General features: G+C 52.1%; 1 protein-coding gene across 1 annotated transcript in view; it reads right to left on the minus strand.

The window, feature by feature from the left end:
* Positions 1 to 14,401, minus strand: part of LOC133214028 (uncharacterized) — a 153,978-nt gene that overhangs the window by 46,952 nt on the left and 92,625 nt on the right. The gene's annotated exons all lie outside the window — the stretch shown is intronic.

Consider the following 14,401-nt stretch of genomic DNA (forward strand, 5'->3'; position numbering starts at 1 on the left):
GCATTTTCCAGCCTGTTTGCAAAGATACGTTAAAGAACTGTAACTGCTTCTGGACAAAGCAAGTAAATTGAAATAATAATTAAAGGCACAATTACAAAGTGCCTGTGTGCTTCTAATACAGAGGGGGAAAATCCTTTTGTCCTATAGTAAGCCAAACAAAGCAGTGGATAACGGAGAACAGTTACTACATTTTCCTGAGGTCTTTTTGATAAGGACCATCAAAGAGGCTTTTAAGGAAGCTCAATAGCCAAAGGGAGGGTGTTTAACTCTCAGAGTGTATTAAAAGCTTATTAAGATAGAGAAAGGAAGAAATGGAATCAAGAGTTCATTCTCAGTGTATAAATAATGTAATAATAGGACATCCCCAAGAGGCCGTATTGGGATGAAGGACTTTTGTTAATGATGCAAGGGGAAAAGAGCAAAGAGTCAAGTGGATAAAGTTTGCAGGGAATGGAACATAATATCAGGCTGGTGTAAGCTGCAAGGGGAGCAGGGGAAGGGACTTTAGTGAAGAGCCTGTCAGTGGGTTAAAGGAAATGGCAAGCACTGAAAAGCAATGCCCATTAGAAAATGTCACTTGAGCTTTTCATACACCTTGGTGGGTTTTAAATGTGCCCTTAGTGACTCAGGAGACAGACACAAAAGAGCAGCCCCTGTGTAATGATGGGGAGGTGAAGAAGTGCTCCTTAGCAGGCAGAGGTGACACAGGCAGGAGATTGCACTGGGTAAGGGCATAAAACCTCATAGAAAACATATACCTTTATGGAATGGGGCAGTGCTCTAGGTTCAGTCCTGGCCACTTCTCAGGACAGGCAGGTGAGATTAAAGTCTGCCCAAAGCCATTCAGTAACACTGTGAAGGGCATAAAGGGAGTTTTACAATGAAGAGGACGAGATTAGGATAGTCAGAGCTAAAGAGGAAAGAATTAGGGAAGCTGATGGGAGCATTGCCATCATCCTACAACCATGTGCTTTCTGATGGAAAGCTCCCTTTAAGGAAGTCCTCCCTCCAAAATGAGCATAGATAAGATTGAAGATGATAAGAGACAGAAACCACAATGCTGCAGTGTATTGGGCATCACTGATGAGCAACGAGAAATTCTCCTGGAGAGGGGCTAATGCAAACCAGACGAGGGGTTTCTTCCTCCTTGGTCTGAAATCTCTGCCAGGCACTGTTAAAGGCAGGACACGGAGCTGAACACATGCTCTGCCCATTCCTGCCTGATAAATCATCCCCTGATCTTGTTATCTAATGTAATAGTTTTCATTTTCAGTCCACACATGGGTCATTTCTAGATGGGGCAGGGCTCTTAATCCCCCTTGATTTATTCATTATTAAAGCACTTTCCAGTTCTCCTTTAACATCATTCAGGTCTGATTTGATTACAGAATGTGTTCAGTGCTGAGTTCCTGTTTCTGAGAAGGAAGCGATATTAGATGATGGTGGCAGAAACCGGAGGGATATGGGAAGGAGGAGATGCCTGGAGAAGAGACAGGGAAGGTGATGGGTGGAAAGGCTCCAGTATCAGCATCACCATGAGTGGCCCAACCCTGCAGTCCAGCCTCTCCTGTTTCAACCCTTCCTCACCTTTACCAGAAGCAGGGGCAAGGTTGGGATGGTTTTTACCCCTGTTTTGTGGAAGAATTAATCAGAAAATTGCAGCTTCCCCTCCAGGCTTTAAGGTTGGAGCTAAATCCCTTTAAATCAGAGTTGCTGAGCTCCCATCCACCAATTATTTAAATGATGGCTTGATTTTTTATTTTGTTTGATTCTAGTCTTCAAAAGAAAAAAAAAAAGCCCTGGATTTTGGTGCAGATCAGATGTAAAATGGCATGAAACATAAATCACAGCTTTGCTGGATTACGTCTTGCCAGCTACACAGGTAGGTGAGGGCAGGCAGTGTCCTGCGTGCAGGGAAAAGCCTCGTAAATACATCAGGGATTGCCTGGAGGAAAGGCAAGGGAAGGAAAACAAGCCTGTCACTATCTCTTCCATGTTAAAACTCACATCAAGACTCATTTCAGTCATGTTGTGGCAGGTGAAGGGCAAAAAGATAGTGCTGGCCATAGAAGGGTACCTTCAGGTGGCCTGTTTTGGTGGGCCTATGGTGAGCCATAGCTTCTCAGGCATCAGAAGCATCATTTGGATGCTTACAGTTGTGTGCTTGAGTCCTCTTCCCTCTCTTATATGGCAAGGTGTTAAATTTAGGTGCTGTGCATGTGCCTCCCCCCAGCTCATTTCCTTCAGGAAGCCAAAAGAGATGCCAGTTCAGATAAAGCAGAGGTGTGATCTGAGGAGAGGACCTCCTATGCAGCAGCAGCAGGGGGTTGTGCAGGTAGGTGCTGGCAGAGAAGAGGAAGAGGAAGCAATGTAAACCAGCAAGATCAGAGATAAGGCTGAGGTGGAAATGTGGGAGCAGCAGCCCCTCCTGGGTCCCACTTGCAGCACCAGAGTGGTCTAACCCAGCAGCGTGGTGGATGCTGGCAGAGAACATCCCTAAGTGCACCCATCAGCACTTGGTCTGGTGGGAAAGCATTTAAACTGCTGGACCTATTGCTTCTCCTCTGTCAGGACTTACACACAGCAGGACATTTATTCCAGGCTGGATTCAGTGACATCCTCTGTTAAAATACTGGAGGTGCTTCTTGCCTTGGGATAAAAAGGTCTGGTCCCTAGTTTTATGGCCCAGCATTTCGGGGGTCTGCCCAGGCAGTGGGAGTGGATGGATGGATGGATGGATGTATTAATCCTCCCTTTCTCAGCTCATAAACACAGGATCCCAGACGATCACCTCTGGTGGATGTTTGTCTAAGCTTAAATCATCCAGGGAGGAGGTACCAGTCCTCCCTAGAGACCTGCCCCACTGGTGCTGCACGTTACCAGTGTAGCTGAGAGAAAGCTTTTAGTAATGTCCAACCCAAAGCTTCCTTATAGTGAATTTGCTTTTATTCTGATCCTTTCTCCAGCAACCTTCCAGTACCATCGATTAACATTTCATATTCAAATGGTATTTTACAATTAAACTTTGCCTGATGATGGCCTGTTTGCACACCTTCTGCATCTCAGACTAAACCAACCCTGCTTCTTCAACATTTCCTGATAAGCTGTGGTTACTGAACCTCATCTTACTATTCATGCTTCTCCTCTGGACTCCCTCCAGCTCATCAACATCTTTCTTAACCTGTCATCCCAAAGCAGGCAGGGTGTTCCAGTCCCAGCATCAGGAGGAGAACTACATACCCCCATGTCAGGTCTCCCATGACCCAGGCTCCTGCAATCACATCCTTACCTAACACACATCTTTGTGTGCAAGGACTCCCACTCTTTTGAACTTGTGCTCTTGAACCTCCCAGCTCAGAGCCACTGCCAAACCCAGGACAGCCACTGAAATACAAGGCTTAAATCCATGCAGGGGATGCTAAGCAGAGGGGACAGCCCCTCTGTCATGCATAGGTCAGTGCTTACAGATGATGATGAGGGTTTTGGGGGGGGCTGAGAATCCAGGACAATCTGGGACAACGTGAGGTTCACCCATGTGTTTTACATGGGTGCTTTCTCCCATCAGCAGAGCAGTAATGGGAGTATCGACTACAGCCGCCCTGCAGAGCCACTCACTGTGCTTCCCTGCTCCAGCAGTGAGCTGCTGATAACAGCTCCAAGAGCAATTTAAGAGCTGGCTGAGCATCTGCTTTCCCCTGAGTTCATCTCAGTGATGTTTCTCAGCTCAGGAGATGATCTGTGTGTTGTTCCCACCCTGCCTGCCCAGCCCAGTCAGCTGCAGCCCCTTAGCAGGGCCTGTTTTGGGGCAGGAAACCTCAGAACAGCAGAGAGGCTGCTGGGGAGAAGTGATGAAAAGTGTTTGCTCAGGGAATATTTGTGTCAGTAAGGCTGGGGTCAGGCTCTTGGGCTCGAGTTAGCAGCTTGGGGTTTTATCCAGCTGTTTTGCTGCTCGGGAGGTTCCCAGCTTGATGTCGTGGCTGAAATGCCATTGGTGGGGATGGAAACGTTTTCAACTGCACCCTTGGGATACCCATGGTGAGGGGGAGAATGGAGCAGTGCAGAAACAAGGCAAACACTACCCTGGGCTCAGAGAGAGAGCAGTCTGCTCCAGCTCTGGCCTGTGGTACCATCCAGGAATTGAAAATCACACCCAACACCAGGGAGAGACTCAGGATGCTCTTACCTAGGACATGGTGCTCTTAGCTGAGTTAAACCAGAGCCCAACAGGTCTCTGGTAAACAAGGGAGCGAGGGAGGATTAACAAATACCTTCATTTTGCAGCAGCTGCATGTTCATAGACTTCCAGCCTGGTTTGGGTTGGAAGGGACATTAAAGCTCACCCAGTTCCAACCCCTGCCATGGGCAGGGACACCTTCCACTAGAGCAGCTTGCTCCAAGCCCCTGTGTCCAACCTGGCCTATCTCCTGCATCTGCTGCAGCTCAAAGAACCACTGGCTCTAGTCTTACCAATAGGAGCTGCCCAACACAGGCAGCACATCATGCACTTGCCTGGTGGATGCAGGTTCTGAAATACCTCTGTCCAATAGTTCTGTGGGCATCCGCACAGCTCCAAAGCACCGGTTCTAATGTGTGTGTGTGCAGCTGGGGATGGCTCTGGGCTGCAGAGCGAAGGGGGAGGCAGCAGCTCCTGCCAGATCGCCCAGGGGAGGCGGTTCCCTCTCTGTGATGTTGTGTTGAACGTACAAATTGAGCTCTGCTTTGCCTCTCCTGCAGCTCAGTTTGGCTGCAGCGGGCTGGCAGGCTGCCTGGGGGCCAGGAACCGTGCTCGGCATGCAATAGGGGCACCGCAGGCACATGGCAGGTCTTGGAGCATCCCACCCCGTTGCATCCCACCCCATTGCATCCCATCCCATTGCATCCTCCTTGCTGAAGGTCTGACCTTGATGTGTGCAGGGCTTTGAGCTGCCGTGGGTCAGGAAGCTGCTTCCCACCCCTCTCTGGGTGCTTGACACCCACCCCATAGTACTGACAGTCTCTATGGGAGTAACACTGTTGGTGATAGGCACAGAGGAAACCCAGGGTGCTTCTGCTCTCCTCACAACAAAAAGAACCTAAGAAATCCATGAGGATGCATGAATTGCAGATACCGGTGTTCACAGTCCAGCACCTGAATTCCAGCACCCAGATACTGGTAGCACCCAGCATAGCTGACCAGAGCCCATCAAGGACCCAACCCTGGATGCTGCACAGGGCTACATCAGATGGACCCACACCTGCCTGCCCAGACCTCAGCCCAGAAGCATTAGTGCCAGCCCCAGCCCTGCAGAGGTTAGAGCTGCAGGCCCTGTTTTAAGCCTGAAGTCGCTTGTTCTGGGTTACTTTACATCTTTCCTTTGTCCCCTCCTTGTTTTCAAGGTTCGCCCCCTACCAGCAAGGCTCAGATCCAGTCAGAACGAGCTCCCTGCGCTCCCCGCAGTGAGGATGGGATCCACAGGCTCATTCCACAAGTGTCTTACCCACTGACCCAGGGGCTCCGGGTTACCAAGGGCTGAGCTAATGCTGGAAGCTCCCACAGCAGCAGCTCTCTCAGGAAGTGCTGGCCTGGAAAATGCAGCCTGAGAGAAAATAACCTTTGCTGAACCACAGAAAATGGCCCAAACCTGCAATTTCCCTCTCCCGCTGCCTGCAAAAGGGCTGGGGCTGCGTTTTCCAAGAGGTTAAAACACAGGGTAGGGATGTTATTTTAGTGAATGGCTTGAGCCCCTTCAAATGAACCTCCTGATGATGGATCCATCCCCGAGTGCTGTTTGTGCAGATGTGGTGCTGGGCTCCAGCCATGTCCCCCCCTGCAGGGATGGCCTCAGGCTCTGTAGGAGAGGAAAGCAGGCTGTTCTGCAGGTGGGGCCGCGTTATTCCAGACGTGGAGCACAAACAGAACTGCAAATGAGTGGAATTCCCTCACACCCCCTCCCAAAGCTGGTCTCTGCTTGCGATTAAGGCTGGGGATCGAGGGGGGAGGCAGCACAGCAAGAGTCATAGAGTCCAAACAGAAACAGACTGGTTTGTGTTGGAAGGGACCTTAGAGCTCATCCACGGGCAGGGACACCTTCCAGGCTGCGGACTTGGGCCGTCTGCCCAGAGGGGATGCTCTGGGGATGCTCTGTGGATAATGGGACCCTCAGTCAAGGTGGGCACCCTCATGGCAATGGAGCTGGGCTGCTGTTTGAAGCCTCACAGACCTACAGGAGCTGATTCAGAGCAACAAACACGCCTTAAGCTGCGCTTTATCCTTTGCTTGGCTTCCCACAGCTCTAAGCCTTGGTCAGCACCAGCCCATCCCTCTGCAGCCCATCCTCTGCTGCACCCCAGGGTCCTGCAATTCCCCTATTTCTGGTAAGTTCCCTTTTTAAAGCCATTCTCAATGGCTGTGGCTGGGCAGACCTGAGGGTACAGCTGGTGGTGCCAGCCCAGGCTGCCAAAAAGGGAGGAAAGTCAAACGTGGAGCCTCTAGGAATGCACAGTGAGTGATTGCTAATGGCTCAGCCCTGTGTCAAACAGCTTTAGAAGCAAACAAATGCCTGCTGAGGGTTCTAAGGCAAAATGAGGAGACCTCACTGCTTCGCACAGTCATTCAGCACCACAAGCATGAAGCATCAGAGCTCTGCTCACCACCTTGTCTTTTTCAATGGCTGACAAAGGCATCTACTGGGTCATTAACTTGAATTAGGGCCCCCTGTTGCTATCACCGCACAGGAAACGTTGCACACAGGTCGCTCCAGCAGAACATTATTTTACTGGGTGTAATTGGGCTTCCCATGAGAGCGCTTTGCTCCCCTGGGTTGGTGCCTGGAGTGTGTGTTTGCTTAATGGTCCTCTCTGAACAGCGGGGCACTTTTCTGTCGTGTCTTCCCTGCCGCAGGACTGATGATAATGGCTTTGTATGGGATTATGTGAGAGCTGGAGCCTTTCTGGGCAACCTGGTGCTCAAGCGGGGAGCCTGAGATACACCCCAAAGGTCTTCCCCGACCCCACAGGGGGTCATCGTACAGCATCTCATCCGGAATCCAAGCTGGATTGTCCTCCTGGCTCGCAGGAAGGTTTGTCAATGGTCTGTCAGCCATGTGAGATCCCTTCAGTCTCTTTGGGGCCAATGTGTGACCTGCTTTCGCTGCTCCACCTCCCAAGGTCTACATTAAAATGCACACTGATAAAGAGAGGTCAATTAGGAAAAGAAGGATCTGGGGGGTTCCTGTTGGAGTCCATGGAGAGACATCTGCACCTCTAATGCCTGTGAATCCCTGCGATGTCAGATGTCACCTCCAGACAGGAATCCCACCCTCCAGCACAGTTCGCTTCTCTTGCTGCCCTGCCCAAGGTGCAGCCTTTGACATCCAGATTGAAAGGGTGAAGTTAGAGCAGATCGATGGACTTGGACACACAAACTGCCACCTTCAGGCAAGTAAACGATGGCTTTTGGCAAAGGATCCCTTTGGAAGCTGCATCCTCAGCTGTAACCAGCCTTCCCACTGCTGCTACAGCCCCCATCCTGCCGGAGTGATGGTGAGTGAGGAATGGGGTGACTAAGCTCCAGGGGAACACTGCCTCCTGCTGCCTTCCCCCCTCTCCAGGCCAGCTGCCTGCTTCCAGGGATGTGTCCGTGCTTTGGCTCTGCAGGACCCAGCCTCAGCACACGTGTTACTCTGCAGCTGCTCCCAGCCCCATCCAAGTTTTCCATCCAGGATCTTGCTGTGAGCACACAGAGCTGCTGATGGTATCACTGTGGGACATTCATCTACATAGAGGGTCACAGTGACCATACCCATGGCTGTAATTCTGGCCAGGAGCACACAGGGAAGCCTCCTTTGCCCTGGGGAGGGGGTGGAGAGCCCTGTGCATCAATCCTCTTGGAAACATCAGGCCCTTCTTGGCTAACTCCTTTCTTCATGCTGTTCAACCTCCTCCTGCCTTTTATAGCGATAGATAATCTGGGGGGAAATAATTGCTTTTGGTGGAATTTGGGAAGGGAATGGACAATTCCTTCTGGAGCTGATGGCAAGTAGATCAAAGCATTTTAGTTCATGGAGACTGCCAGCGTTCCTGCATCTCCTGCAGGCTCTGCCTGTTCCCTTATGGTCCCTAAAGCCTCCGTACAGCCTTGCTGTAAGCAAGCCCCAGCGTTACAGAGGGCCAGGGCTGGGATTTCTGGCCCCCAGGACTGACTGTCCAACCTGTGAAACCGGGCAGCAGATGGTGGTTGGGGGCTGAGGGTGCCCATGTGAAGATGCTGCTTCAGGATGCTGTGGCTGTGGGGAGCATGGGCAGAGGTGACGGTGGTGGCAGAGCCCTGAGCAAGAAGGAGGAACCAGCACCACTGGGGTGTCTGCCCACAACCTGAGGACAACGTGAGGTTCCTGACTCCTGCCAGCCCTCTGCTTGACAGGGGAAGGTCGGTTTGTCCTCCTTTTACATGACACTGATGGATGACCTCAGCTTGCGCAGAGGGAGGGAGGAGAACTGATGATGGTGAAGGTCCTGGTGCCAGGACATCACTATTCCTGGCATATACAAATACATCTCATCCCAAGGAAATGTCTTTGCTTTCCAGGACCTGCAAAAGCACGGTTTGTTGGGAGCAACAACACTACAATGGGGGGAACAAGAGGGATATAAACTCAGAGGTATTTGTCATAAAGCAACATAACATAACCCCGATGTGCTTGGTATGTGCTCAGCTTCCCTGCATGCTGGGAAGTACTTTCCTGGCCTTATTCTGCTCCTGTGACTTCTAGAAGACTGGGAATCATTCCAGAAACTAGGACCTGGGGACTTGAGTTCCCCTGGAGCATAATGAGAGTTAAAAGCTTGCACCCTGGGGCATCTTGTTGATGTTCTTTTGCTTCCCTGGGGCTTTGTGTTAAATCCTCCCCAGGCACGTAAAGAACAATGAGGATTTGGGAACGCCCATCGGGAAACATTGGCTGTTCCCTCGGTTTCTGCAGGTTTGGAGCTGCTCCATTAAAGTGAACCGTGTCAAAGGAGCTGTTTCCACTTCACACAGAGGAGAAGCTGGAATCCCAACTGCCTTGGAGGTGAATGATGGAGCCTCAGGGTCACTGGGACACGCAGGACCTCTGAGGTTGCATGGGGAGCCCTGGGCATCTCCCCTTCCCCTCAAACGCTGCTATGAGATGCCGGGGAACAAAACCCCATTGCAATGAGCATCCAGCCGAGGTGCGGGTCTGACCATTAGGGTGCCAGACTCGCTGCTGCAGCATCTGCATGAGCAGCACATCCCTGGGGAGATGCTGGGACAGGCAGGACAGGCAGCATCCACTGCAGAGCCAAAGGGCGAAGCTTTCATGATGGGAGGTTGCGAAACAGTTTCCTGTTTACTGGTCTGTTCCTTGCAGTCCGTTAACTACAGGCTCTACCGACTCAACTTGCTTCTAGCAGCAACCCACGGGAAAGCCCTGTCCCCTCTTACCCCCATCCCTCCTCCCTAGGACCAACCCAGCGCCCACATGCCCGTCCTCAGCATCCCTGCACCATCCGCTTGGAAAAGACTACCCTCCTGGGTCCTTCGTGGCATTTAATCCTCCGAGTTGATTAAAATAGGATATTAACCAGAATACTTGGGCATAATGGGAATAATAGATACACACAGGGTATAATTGTATGGCAAGTGGGACTGCACTAAATGAGCTGTAATCTGTTGTTCTGCTGTAAGGGGAAGGATTAGAGCATTGCTCTTTATTTTGGTTGAAAGCCTCAGCTCTGAGGAAGTGGTGCCCAGCTGGGGTAAAGCAGTGTAACTCAGTGGGGTTCTTACTTGTACTGTGGGGATTGGAGGCTATTTTAAACCGGGTTGGCTTACAAGGGTGAAGTGGCCTCGCTGTGCCTGCTAGTTCAGGTTCTATGGTGGGCAGCAGAGCTGGACAGGCTGTGCCCTGTGCTCTGCACTGGATCAGGCATTTCCTGAAAGCTCAGAGGGGAGGAAAGTGCTGGGGGATCCATCCCATCACCCCCGGCAGGGCCTCCCCTCAAGGACCTCAAAGGGCTGGTTTGCCTCACACTGCAGGTAGGGAAACTGAGGCACAGTGAGCTGGGTGAGGATGCAGTGGTGCAGAGTAGGGCTGAACCCAGGGCTTGTGCCCAGTGCCTGAAGGGGCCAACAAGGACAAGGGGAATGGCTTGAACCTGCCAGAGGGGAGACTGAGATGAGCTCTTGGGCAGAAGCTCTTCCCTGTGAGGGTGCTGAGGCGCTGGCACAGGGTGCCCAGAGAAGCTGTGGCTGCCCCATGCCTGGCAGTGTTCAAGGCCAGGTTGGACAGAGGGGCTTGGAGCAAGCTGCTCCAGTGGAAGGTGTCCCTGCCCATGGCAGGGGGTTGGAACCCTATGAGCTTTAAGGTCCCTTCCAACACAACCCATTCTGTGGTTCTGTGACTATACCCCATGGAGCAGCAGAGGCAGAAGCCCTGCTTTGGGTTCACTAGACCTTGCCTCTTTGGGTGCTCAAGGCCATGAAGCCATCAGCTTCTCAGCCTGTGAGTATCTGCTAAGCTGGTGCTGACAAACACAGCCTGGCCAGTGCGAAAGCATGAGGCTGGGTTGGGGAAAACTTGACAGCTTGTTTCTTACCGTTTCCTTTATTTACTTTTTTCCTCTTTGAGCCTTAAACATTGATTTCTTTGTTTGGTTTTCGGTTCTGAGCCCTTCCTTGTCATGGAAAGAGGCCCTGAACTAAAAGCCAAACAAACTTGAAAGCTGGGTATCCAGTGCATTTGCTTCCAGCAAAGTCAGGAGGGCTGCAGGCAGCAGCTAGCAGAGGTCCATGAGCATGGCCTCAGGAGTGGGCAGCACTTCATCTCCAGCAGACCAGCACATAGGTGCATGTATCTGGGGCTGACAGGACAGCATCGCGTTCTTGTACCAGCACAGAGGAGCCCCACGCCAGGGCACAGCAGCATCATGATCTTTGATGATGCTCAATAGCAGCCCCCCTGCCCCAGGAAGCAGATCTGCACCCTGAGCACTGATTAGGGAGTCTCTGTCTTTTGGGATACTGGCAAGGAAAGAGGATGGTGGCTGTGCCACCTCTGCCCTATCGCTGCCTGTTCATGGGATGCAGTAAGGGGAGGGCGGTGGTACCTCAGGTACACCCAGGGACAAGGATGCTCCTCCTGCCCCTGAAGGGTATAACCAGCCCTGCAGCAGCCAAACCTTCTCCTTGTCACATGCCCAGCCCTGGTTTTGAGTGGGGACAGGAGAGTGGGGACAAAAGAGTGGTGGGGCAGAAACATCCCCCAGCCCCTGCAGAGGAGGGACATCAGCCATGCCCCAGCCGTGCTGAGACCCCACATCCTGCCCTGGTGCATGGGCTGTAGCCAGGAGCTGATGGGGGGAGTGTGGAAGGGGAACAGCAAAGCCTCAGGCTGGTTGTTTTTATTGCTTCTTTATATGGCAACATTCCTCCATCCTCTGCTGGGAGTCCCCCGGGGCTGTTCCTGCCCATCCCTCCTTCATGCCCGGAGCACAGAGGAGCACCGAGGTGTTACAGCCTCCTCCTGGAGCACCAGGGCCTCTCCAAAAGCCCTGTATGGAGGGTGACCCCTGCTCCCAGGCTCATAGCCAGGCTGTGTGCTGGCCTGTGGCTGCGTGCCCTGGAGCTGACTCTCTGGGATGGCTCTGCAGCAACGGGACATGGCAGAAGTCCCCAAGGTTGTGTGCAAGGCTCCCATGCCCTCCCATTGAGCTTTACTCTGGATTTTGTGTTCCCTTTCCTTAAATAAAGAGTTTACATTCCCTTTCCTTGTTTTTAAAAACCTACTCATTTGTCTCAGTAATTCTGCTGCTCTCCATTAGGGACTCCTCCTGTCAAAGGCACCACTACCCACGGCAGAGGGGTTGGAACTACATGATCCTAAGGTCCTTTCCAACCCTAACTATTCTATGATTCCCCCAGATCCAAGTGAAAGGCAGGGACTTGCTGCAGGGTTTGTGGATGAAGGAGTTCTTTATCAGCTCTCTGTTGGTTTTCCTCCATTAACAACAGAGCAACACTGCTGCCCGAGTCAAGACACATCTGGCTCTGAAGCCTTGGCAAGCTCCAGGGATTGCCCTTGACCTCTCTAATCCTGGGGGCTGTTTCACCATGCCTTGGTCAGCAATGCTGGGGTGAAGGAGGAGCTGGTGCACACAATGTGCCACCCGAGGCAGGGGTGCAATGGATGCTCTACAGGTTCAACGCATGAGACCTGAGCATCCGAGCATCCTTGATCTTCCGGCTCTGCTCAGTACCCCCATCTGCCGCCCCAGGGGACCTGTAAATTAACCATGGAGCTGATGTGGAGCACTCCAGGGCTCTCCAGCTCCTGCACAGCTCAGTGGGATGCTGCCTATGGAGCTTGCACAGGGCAGGGAACCCACGGGGTCTGTTTGCTTGTGCAGTTTCACTGCTGAAGGGCTGAGCTCATGCTCTGGGCATGGGGAGAGGGATTCGAGGAGGTCTGATGTGCCCCAAACCCCATTTTCACACAACTGGCAAGCTGCTAATAGCTGAAACACTGCCAGGTTGGAGCGACACCAGCCCACAGGGTCAGGCCCTCGAAGAAAAGGGAAGGAAGGCACTGTGTGAGGTTACACAAACTTTTCTTGTTGAGAAATAGAGCTCAAAACAAGCTTGGCCTTGGGGGGCAGCTTCCTTAGTGTTGAAGGGATGCAAACTGGGCTCATGGAGGGCTGTGAAACGGAGGTTGGGCATCCAATGGCTGTTCTCCCAACCATGGTCCCTGGGGTTGGCACCAATGTGCTCACCACCAAGCTCTTCAAAAGGCCCTGGGCAGAGGATTGAGCTGAGCTGCCATGGCCTGGGCAGGCTGTGCCCCTGTCCTGTGCTGGGGTGGCTTTGGTAGGTTCTCCCATCAGGCATGGGTGGCATCAAATCACGGACCACAGGTCTAGAGAAAGAGGATGCAAAATGCTCTTCCCACAGAGGTCCTCTAAACAATGATGGGAGAGGACCACAGCAAGGCTCCAGTGATGAGGAGCACCAGACCAATCCTGCCTGCTAACCCTGATCAACCTTTGCCAGAGCTCCCAAATTAAGCCAGGAAGGCCAGGCTTGTCCAGCTCCTCCAGTAACACCAGCCAGGTGAATTGTGCTTCCCATTCAAACGCTCTTCTCCACGCTGCTGGCAGGAGAGGCTTTTTGTGTCCCTGATTAGAGCTGCAAGAGAGGATGGCATTTGACAGCGTGCAGTAAAGAGCTGTGTTTATCCTCTATAATTGCTGCATGCTCCTCTGCCTCCTGCTGAACCTCATCATCCAATTTCTGAGCCTGGGAAACCACGGGGCTGAGCTGCGTTTTCTGTGCTCTGGAGTAGGCTGTAAACAGGGAGAAAATGTATTTCTGAAGGCAGATGTGTCCTGCTGCCCTGGGGTGTTGGGCGATGACCCCTTTAGGGTCACTTGAAGGATGCTGTTGGCAAAGTGGGCTCTGCATCGCCGTGTATCCAGCCTGGAGAAGGGTAAGGAGGGAGAGGGAGCAGACATCTGGGATGCAGGGGCTGTGCATCAAATATGATTTAGATGAAATCCGGTTTAGCCTATTTGCAAGGACAGATTTCAGTCAGATATTGTACAGCTCTCCCAGAGGAGGGGGTGATGATTCCCAGCCACTGAGAACCAAGTAAAACTGTGTTTAACTGGAGCCTGTTAAGAAAACCATCTGCACATCAGGAAGACCCCAAGTCACCTGCCTTAGCTCAAAGCAAGCTGTCAGCACAGGCTGAACAACCTTGGTTTGGCAAAGTGCTGTTGCTGGAGCAGCAAACACAAACACTGAGTGCTCAGCTGTGCTTCCTCTCCTGCTCCTCCCCAGGAAGGAGCCCCATGGGTCTCTCCATGGCTGGACAGAGCAGAGCGATGCTCTGAGTATTGTCTGACCTCCTGCACTTTGCAGACAGCCGGTGTCAGCTGCTAAACTGAGCCTGAAAGCTTGTTTAATTAAGCCCCTTCCCACACCTTCTGCACCAAGAACTGGAGAGCCCCCATCCCTCCAATCATTCTTCTCAGTGGTGAATACCCATGCTGTTAAAGGTAGATTTGGGGGTTTATATTTCATGTTAGAAGAGGTCAGTTCCAGCTTACAGCTACTGCTGCTTCGACCCTTATGGTGCTTTAGTCCTTCACTATTAAACCACTACAATTAAGTCTTTGTGGTGCACTGAGCAGCTTGGGCTTCTCCAGTCCATGGCAGGATGGGATTTCCAGGCTGGGGATAGGGTTTTCTGTCTCCCCTCCAGCCCTTTGTACCTTCTGGACCCCACAGCACTCTGCTTGTCCTCTTCCCAGTCCCCCAGTATCCATCTGCTCCATCCCTATTAGATCTTAGGCAGAGGCTCTTCCCTGTGAGGGTGCTGAGGCGCTGGCACAGGGTGCC

The sequence above is a fragment of the Neopsephotus bourkii genome, unplaced genomic scaffold, assembly GCF_033783945.1.
Source record: "Neopsephotus bourkii isolate Nb327-2 ecotype Australia unplaced genomic scaffold, CSIRO-AGI_Nbou_v1 NB_867, whole genome shotgun sequence".
NCBI classification, from domain to species: Eukaryota; Metazoa; Chordata; class Aves; order Psittaciformes; family Psittacidae; genus Neopsephotus; species Neopsephotus bourkii.